This window comes from Mytilus californianus, unplaced genomic scaffold (assembly GCF_021869535.1).
Source record: "Mytilus californianus isolate M0D057914Y unplaced genomic scaffold, xbMytCali1.0.p SCAF_10, whole genome shotgun sequence".
NCBI lineage: Eukaryota > Metazoa > Mollusca > Bivalvia > Mytilida > Mytilidae > Mytilus > Mytilus californianus.
This window is the reverse complement of record NW_026262582.1, coordinates 18,363,908-18,373,549: the sequence shown is the minus strand read 5'-3', so window position 1 is coordinate 18,373,549 and position 9,642 is coordinate 18,363,908.

Here is a 9,642-nt window from a genome sequence, read left to right as displayed (position 1 = left end):
CGTACTATTGTGTTAGGGGGGGGGGGGGGGGAGGTAGCTAGCTATAAAACCTGTAAAGCCGATTGGTTAATGTTAGAAATCCCTTTGTTAGCAAACTATTTAGTTAAAATAGAAATATTTCAAAACTTGATAACAAATTCCGAAGTTTTTATTTGGTGAATGCTGGGACTATTATACCAGAGAAATATTGTATTATATGTCTCTGATTATACTAACTAGTATAATACGGGTCCCTGTAAAGTGAAAAACTTAAAAGAAACGAAACAGAGCGAAACGAAACGAAACATGGCGAAACGAAACGAAATGAAACACAGCGATTCAAAAGAAACACGCCGAAACGAAACGAAACACAACGAAATGGAACAAAATCTGTATTTTGAGGAACGGATTTTTTTTCATTTTCGTCTATAAAAATAGTGTATGCCTAGCTTTGACAGTTGATGTCCTTAACATATATTTTTGTAAATTAAATAATTGCATGTACTGTTTTTGATGTACCAAAGAGTTACTTCTTTCTAAAATTAATTCAGTAGAACCCATCAAAGAATATTGAAGCGTGAATTGATTTTTTTCCGAGGTTTTTTGCCTTTATCTCCGCCGCCAATAATAGATCAAAGAGTCATTTATGGGAGAGCATAATCTTTGATGATAAGGGACTTATAATTTTTTACCTGGGAGGGGGGACTGGTCATTTTGAAATTAAACATATAAAATTTTCTTGATCCCCCATAATACATCACTATTATTATTTTATTCCCCCTTAAACACATTTTAAACAATGTGATCCCCTCTCTATTAAACATGCCTTTTGACACACATGATATGTAGGATATACTTGAAGATTCAAAAGTTCACAAATGTTTCATTAGAGATAAAATTGATCCCCCACTTTTAATTCAAGTTATACAAAAATTTGAACCACCCTTTTCCACTTACAGAAAAAAACTTGACCCCCCTACATTTTGACCAGTCCCCCCTTCCCAGGTAAAAAATGATAAGTCCCTTAATCCCGGTTCACATGACCAGATCCGTCAGCTTACTAAAAAGCATTTGACAGAGAAGGTTGGAAGGAAAAACCGTAAATCTTAAACGTTATTTATGGGGGGAAAAGAGAGACATAAAATGAGCAGAATTGGAAATATTAATTTTATGTCTTTATTAAGGCCCGAGATGTGGTAAGATTGCCATTGAGACAACTATTCACTAGAGTCCAAGTGAATGTAAGCAACGATAGGTCACCGTACGGCCATCAAAAATGAGAAAAAACCCAAACTGTCTAGTCGATAATTAAAGCACCCGACATTACAAAATGTGAAACAATTTAAACGGGGAAACCAACTTACTGATATATGACTTAGCCATACAAGAAAACCAAATATGACAGACAGCAACCAACTACAACCACTGAATTACAGGCTCCTGACTTAAGAAAGACACATTAAGATATGGCGGGGTTAAAAATGTTTTTTCCTTAACTTGCATGGGCCAGTGGTGTAACGGCACAACATTAAACAAAATGCAAAAATATGCCAACAAACCGTCTTTGATGCAGTGTGCAATCAATTGTTTAACATTGCGTACTGATTTCAATTTGAATTTATATCCGCGTGTAATCAGCACAAAAGATGTCACAACTCCAAATTCAATGTGACATTTTAGTAACTTGGAGTTAACGCTTATACCTCCATCCCCCTTCCTGGATATCATTCATATCCGATAACTTATACATTCTCTTTTTAATCCTAAGTCAGGTGGAAAAAAACGGGGTGCAGTTTTTCTTCATGTTTAATAACAAACCTACTCGAAGTAGAGGGGATTTACCGACTACGCTGGAAATTATTGCAATGTTTCAATAAAATGAAAGTATGATCAAATCAAAGATTTTTATATTTACAAGATATCAAGTTCCTATGATAGCAGGGGAATTTGGTATAATATATCTGTGTTTTTAGATGGAGCTAGCCTTTGTAAGCTCCTCACTCTTGACTAAAAGGTATGTCAGCTATGACGGTGTGCTGGATTGATGTCCATGTCCGTCATTTAACACGTTCAAGACTAAGAGCAAAAGGAGTTGTGGGGTATATATCAATGCAACAGCAACCCTACGACAAAAACAACCAGAAGACATATAATCTTCAACAATAGGTATGTGTCAAGCTCTTAAACTACCCCGAGTCTATAATAGTTGTTGATAAATCGAACAGAAACTACTTCTGCTGTCAACACCAAATTCTAGCACAATAACAAGCATAGGTTCCTATCAGTCATAACCCCACATCTCTTTTGATAGTTCTTCATCCAATTTTGGCTAAAGTTTAAACGTTGTTTAATCCTTATATGAAGTGAACATCAACAACAAAAATAACAATATAAGATGAATATAGATCACCGCATATAACAAATTAAGAAACATCGTATAAGCAGATTACACTTTAAAGACTAACAAATAAGTTATTTTTTTATTTGACAATAATTGTTTTCGGAGTCGTCAGACATGGAAGAATTACCAGAAGAATCATCAACGTTTGATGAAACAATCATATATGCAATTGAAGATGTGAGTATTGATCATGCATGCATATAATTATCAATTATGGACATTGATGAGGTCAATACGTTATATATGGACCTTTATGGTTCAGATTATATTGACCGAAAACGAAGTCCGAGGTTTAATATTATCTAGCAGGTATACGTATTGACTGAGTGAAAGTCCGTAATTTATATATTACATATGTAAATAGTGTAAGTTTAAAAATTATATTGACTCGATGTTACTAATTTTTGGAAATGATATTGACTCTAAGTTACTATTTTTAGTAACATGGAGTCAATATCATTTTTACAGCGGATGACCGTGAGGGCATTCCGGTGTATTGCTATCGCCTAGATTTCCATTACGTAACATTCGTTTTGGGTTTTTAACCGATCTATAAACATGATGAATACGTAGACATCATCAAGTGCAAACTAACATTTCTTATCGCTTGTTATAAATTCATTTCTTCAATGAATACTCATCAAATACTTTTTAAAGAAGATAAATTAATAATACTAAAATGTTTTGTTGTATGTATATACATATAAGTAAAACATCATTAATATCTTTGCACACGCATGCGGAAGAATATCTCAAGAACGTTTGCAATATCAAGAAACGATAACTCTGCATGGATGATTAAACATTTTTTGCGGGAAAATACGAATGCCTACTCAAACCCATTCTATTAGAAAAATCGAATTATTACAGAAGAGTGTCCACCATGCACTTGCACTGCACTATTATTAATATAGTAGATGATAGAATGATATACAATTGCATGAAAATTATATATACATGTAACTGTAATATAAAAGTATTAATATAATATATAACAATAAACCAGAGTATACTGATTTGTATCACTACAATATAATAGTCTTTACGGTGAGGTTGAATTCCCTGTCATTAATTTATCATCCACGCACGAACTTGTCCCAGAAAAAAATTATATCTGTACATTAACCCCACTTTCAGGTATAGAGATGTGATTTTTTTTCTGAGACAAGTGCTTGTCGGACCATCCACAAGAACTTGCGGTCATCCGATGTCCAGTACTTTAGTGCTTTGATTAAAAATAGTAACGTCGAGTCAAAATAGTGAAAATATACAAAATATATATTGGGAAACACGTGACCAAATAAACCAATGAGAAACAAGAAACATCAAACCATATGTAATATTAAGATATATTTCAGTAAACCGTGAATATCAAATCCAGTGCTTGCAAATTGGCCCCGGAGGTGAACCATATGAAATTGTTTTAGTCCAAGTTAAAGATTACACTCCTTTTTTAACAGCAATAAAACCAACAAATGACTGGTAATGATCATGATTTTTCCAGTCTAAGCATAAGTAAAAGCTTGTTCCCTCAATATCATCCATAGACACCAAGTGAGATCGATACTACGCCAAAATATAATTTTTTGGGACTTCTGGGATGCTATTGGTACTGATATGGAAAATGATGAGTAATATATCTTCACAATTTCAATTAAATCATTTCTCTTGTTTAGAGATGTTATTATTATTCATTGTCCCGGATATACATGAAATATCTTCGACTGGACTTTTGGTACATAACAATCAAGCAATTATCTATAGACGTCTATATATGATATGACTTTTTGTAAAGTTATATTCAATACCTAGGAAACTGTTTAAAATGCTGCAATAACGTGAATAATATACCACCGGTATTTCAAAAATGGGAGGAGATGCAATTTAGATAACGCGAAGTAAGTGGTTACTTGCTGATATAAAACCAATAAATTTTCTATTTTCAGTGTGAGATAATTCTTAGGTGTCCACCAATAACGATGACAATGACTACTACTGTCGCATTCGGAGTCACCATAATTTTTAATATAATATTGGAATTTAACCACAAATACAAAAACAATATTAATTCTTGTACTTTGCTAAAATATCATACATACTTGTATCGTTGAATTTATAAAATAGTATTACGTACCGAGTTCATTTGCAAGCCGAAGGTTTCGCTAAATTTGCCATCTATATGCAATGCCTTTACAAAGGATAAACAAAGGGATAACAAAGAAAGAAGAAAAAAGAATGAACAAATTGTAATGAAATAATATAGAAACAAATATTGAATGGTTTCAAAAATACAAAAGGGCTTCTTTTCTTGCTTATAACGAAAAGGAAAACTAAATAAAAAAATGTATTATCCAAGATCTGCTTTTTCTGTGTATAAATAAACGCTGTTTTTGATATTGAGTTATTGATATAGGATGATAATTTAGAGCAGTATCAGGAAGAAATATTAAGACAGAACCAACAACAAACAGAACCTTTCACAGTTTTATCATCGTCCTCTTCCGACGACGTACCAAACATTAAAATAGACCCCGATGACATAAATATGAACCAAAATAAACAAATGAAAGAATCAAGGCACTTTAACTTGCCATTATCGTTGGATAATTAATTGACTGATGTGAAATTGGAAGATCAAGGTTGCGTCACAATATCATCTGGTTCTGACTCTGACAGTCTTCCAATTTTACATGCATCATTCAGCAAAAATGAAACTGAAGACTTTCCCATGTCCTCATGTGTCTTAACAATAACAAAGATATTCCAATCCATAGCAGACCAAATACGGGTTTAGACTCTTTCGATATATTCCGTATTTGCATTGGTGAGTGAGATGACGCAAATATATGCAAAGTTAAGCCAGTCAACGTCCGAACAAATTGCGTTTTTGTTATTGATCTACACAAAATAGATGTTAAATCATTGTATTCAGATGCCAATGGTATTTGGGAAAGTTCTTCGCCAAGACGGTACTTCAAGGTTAGAGTAGATGATGGCCATGTGTCTACAGCAGAAACCAATAACAAATATGATTATTCTCATATTCTTAAAAGACAATACGGCCGACACAAGGCAACACATGAAACAAATAAAAGTATTTTCCAGCGTATCATGGGGGGGGGGGGGGGGGGGGGGGCTATCATCTCAGTACATTCTGACAACTTCACAACAGATTCAGGATGTGAAAACATTTTGTACTGGAACCATGCACTAATTTTTCTGTTTTCAACATAGGTAATTTTTACGTAACAGATACGTGGTTCCAATAATATAGAGTTGTTCATGCAGAAGGGAAACATAGAGGGCGCTTTCCCATGCATTTGGTCCTACCCTTATACATATGTACCAGTCAGGACAGTGACAGTTATGCTAAATTCCTTGGGTCATTGATACGAATGGAACCATGCTTAAAAGATATTAAGGTAATAGGAACGGACGGGGAAGAGGCTTTATTAAAATGCTTGTCGTAATGTTTTTTCCCTCAACAGTCGAAGTATTGATATGTGTTGACCTTTAAAAGGAAAACATAGAAAAAAACTAAGAGAATACAATTCAACTAAATCTGTGGAAGGACATATCATATCAGATATTTTTGGACGCAAATTCGATCATTACATGAAAAGGGTTTAATTGAATCTGAATCGGACATTGAATTTGACAAAAACTACCGTGATATTAAGGCCACTTGGGATCAACTATTACCGGGCTTTCATTCCTGGTTTATCAAATTTCAGGCATTACTTTTTTCAAAAACGTCATTTGAATATATATGTTTGTCAAAAGGTTGGTTTAGACGGTTTTTTTTTCAAACAATAGGGTAGAAGTATTCATGATAACTTGAAAGATAGGATTACGCGTACTGAAAAATATACTATGCCGGTTCTTAATGTTAAGGTAGAGGAACATGTGAAAGCACAAATGCAGGAGTTCGAACTATAGGTGTACGGGTATGATTCCTACGATTTGTCCCCTTAATGCGGCCATCTCAGACAGGAAAGACATATTTGGAATGGCCCAAGTCAAACAGAGAGGAAGAAAGCCCTTGACGATTTTCGGATGTCGAAACCTAAGCAGATAAGGGTCTCTACGGATACTACAGAGATACGACCATCTCATGAAACAGATGCTGCAGAAGAAAATTATACTCCGGGACTAACCATCAGTTACGACGAGAAAACTATTTTCTCTGGGGTCGGAAAAGACTTTCTAAAGGAATCATGGTCAAGGGCCGATGCATTGATACAAAGTAGTAAATCTTCAATTTCTTCAGCACCGGGATTTAATGGTTGTTACGTTCGACATTCACTCGACTCATTTGGTAAGCCTCATTTAGTTACTACTACTAGTAAGGGTCGAGTCGTTTGTAATGACTGTCCTGTATACAACAACGTGAAAATTTGTTCATATGCCGTGGCTGGAGCCGACTTTTTGGGCGTTTTAGCTAAATATAGAGCAAGGATATAGTGGCCAATGCATTATCTGATATAATTTTTGAAGATTCTAGAGGTGGAAAGAAGAAGATTTCTAAGCCAAGACGCGGCGGAACGAATAAAGTCCCTAGTGTGGACAGTGTGTTACTTGCCAGTTTTTTTTATACCCCTTCCAAATTATTTCTCCATGTTTTATGTCTCTAATAGCAAGTAGGGGGTGAAATTACAGAGTAAAAAAATTTGGGTCATGAATTTTAAAGTGAAGTAGTGATTTGGTCCAGCTGAAAAAGGTTAAAAATTAGCACTTCGGAAGCTGTCAAAAGATTTCAAGACCCCCTTAACATAAAATTGTCCATATTTTGAGTTAGAGCCGATGAAGTTTTCTATAATTTTGATATAATTTGTCCCAAAAGTAGTACAACACACTGTAAAAATATTATTGAGAAAGCGCAGGTGGGATTTTTTTAATTTTCATTTATTGTCTAAAAGAAATGCACTATGAAATAACTGTGTATACTCGGACCAGATCTTTTGCGGCAGTTGTTGATGATTTGGGAAATTTTGAGGAAGTTGAAGAAACAAAGTTTGAAATACTTTATCTTTTTTCAAACAAAATCAAGCATTTGCTATGGCTGTTCACGAAAGTTTGAACGCGATGAAGACAACAATATAATGATCTATAAGAGTGTTTTGTCAGCGCGAATACAAAGTATCAGGTGAAATGAAGAATAAATGGCAGTTCGCATATTTTCACCTAAAAAAAACCTGCGTAACAAACAAGTTTACAGACTCCAAGCTTACCGATATTGTCATCGCTAATGAATGCAAAGATATTGTACCGGAAACTTTATTAGTTAAACTAACATCACATGGGATAAAGCTTTAAACTGTTTCATATTTTTATGTGACTATTAATATGAACAAAAGAGTTGTTTGCGTGATTTTTAACCGGACTTTCGAAAGAAAAACCGGTTATTGATTTGAGGATGTACGGCGGGCGGGCGGGCGGGCGGGCGGGCGGGTTTGCGGACGGTCAGGCGGCTGCCAAACAGTGTCCGTTCATTAACATGAACACGCTTTGCCGAAATCTTTGTAGATATGTTGTTTCCTGTGACTAAATGAAGGCCAGGTTCAATTTTCGCGATTTTAGCTGTTCTCGTTGTTGAGTTTTAGACCTTTCAGTAGCAAAATTTATTTTTATTATATGAATTTGGGTTATTTCCCTTTAAACAGAAATTAATTATTAATTTCTTTGTTTTTTGGTCTCTTGTTAGATTTTTTTTATTTTGAGACATGTCTTCAAATTGGTCCACATTTAGGTCCAAAGGGTCCAAAATACAACTTTTTTTTTATTTAAAAAAAAATTTGAATTCTTGGTGTTCTCTGAATCTAAGTGGAATTTAGATTTTTTGATAATAATTTGAAAATAGATATAACATCATATCTAATTTTAGAGAACTATTTGTTAGTGGTTAAAAAATTTAATCATATCTAATTTGTAGAGAACTATTTTTTATTATATGAATTTGAGTTATTTCCCTTTGAACAGAAATGGAGTAATTAATAAGTATTGCATCAAAAATTGAATTCTTGGGGTCGTTTGATATGCTAATTCTAACAATATATTTAGATTTTGGATATTGGACCATAAAAGGTAATTGTCAAATTTCAAATTTTTAAGTTCTTTGACCACATTCATTTTGTGTCACAAACCTATGCTGTGTCAAATATTCAATCACAATCCAAATTTAGAGCTGTTTTAAGCTTAAATGTTGTGTCCATACTTGCTCAACCGTTCAGGGTTCGACCTATGCAGGAAAATCCGGTTTGCTGTCACCCTGACAGCCTCTTGTTTTTTTTATTTTGTTGCAATATTTTTTGGGTTCCGTGATACTTAATTTGATGTAAATTCATTTTATAGTTCCTGTAGTAAAAAGATGTGGAAATGTACATTGTTTTTCTTGTTTGGTGAATCGAAAATGTAAACCTAATCACTGAAGACGATTGTGAGTATAAGAGGAAAAGCCTTAGCACACTACAGTTAGGTCTGACGAAGGGGGTCCAAAAGGTTTTGAAAAAAAAGTTGTATATAATTGTTACAACATACAGTTATTTCATCAATTTTAGTTGTATCATTTTGTACCCATCCACATTCCTTTATTAAACATTACAGTACTCATTTTTATCATCTCAAATATAAGACTGAATAAGAGTAATGTATGAACTGCCGATATATGTTATTCTTCTGATTGGACAAAAACACTGCAACGGTCAACGGTCAAGTTTGAATATCGCCTTCTCTGAAACTAAAATAAACAAGCCAAAATATACTCACTCAATCTTTAAAAATTTATTTAGGAGATGTAGGGTGCATGTCAAAGAGACAGCAAACCAACGGCACAAACAACCGAAAGACATCTAGAGATTTTTAATTCCAATTCCAATTCCAAACTGTAAAAGATATCCCAAGGTTTTTTAAAATGCATTTCTAATTTGATAAGCAGATTTGAAAAAAACGATCTCAATGGTAGTTGAAATTATTCAGTGCAATAATTTTTGTCCGCCGTTGTCTTTCATACATATCAATTGGTGTATCCACTGTTTGCTGTTCGTTATCTGTTGTTTATGGCAGTCAGGCCTCGCGATCGGTCTCCAAATTTAAGCCCCCACTTAGGTAAATTAATGATCATTTATAAAGGGGGGCTTTTTCTCGGGACCAACATTATTTTCCTTCCTTAAAAACAACTTAACAATTTTCTATATTTTTCATTTAATCATAAACCGATGAATATTAAATGATTTTTAAAAAATTAAAAAAATATTTTTATTCTA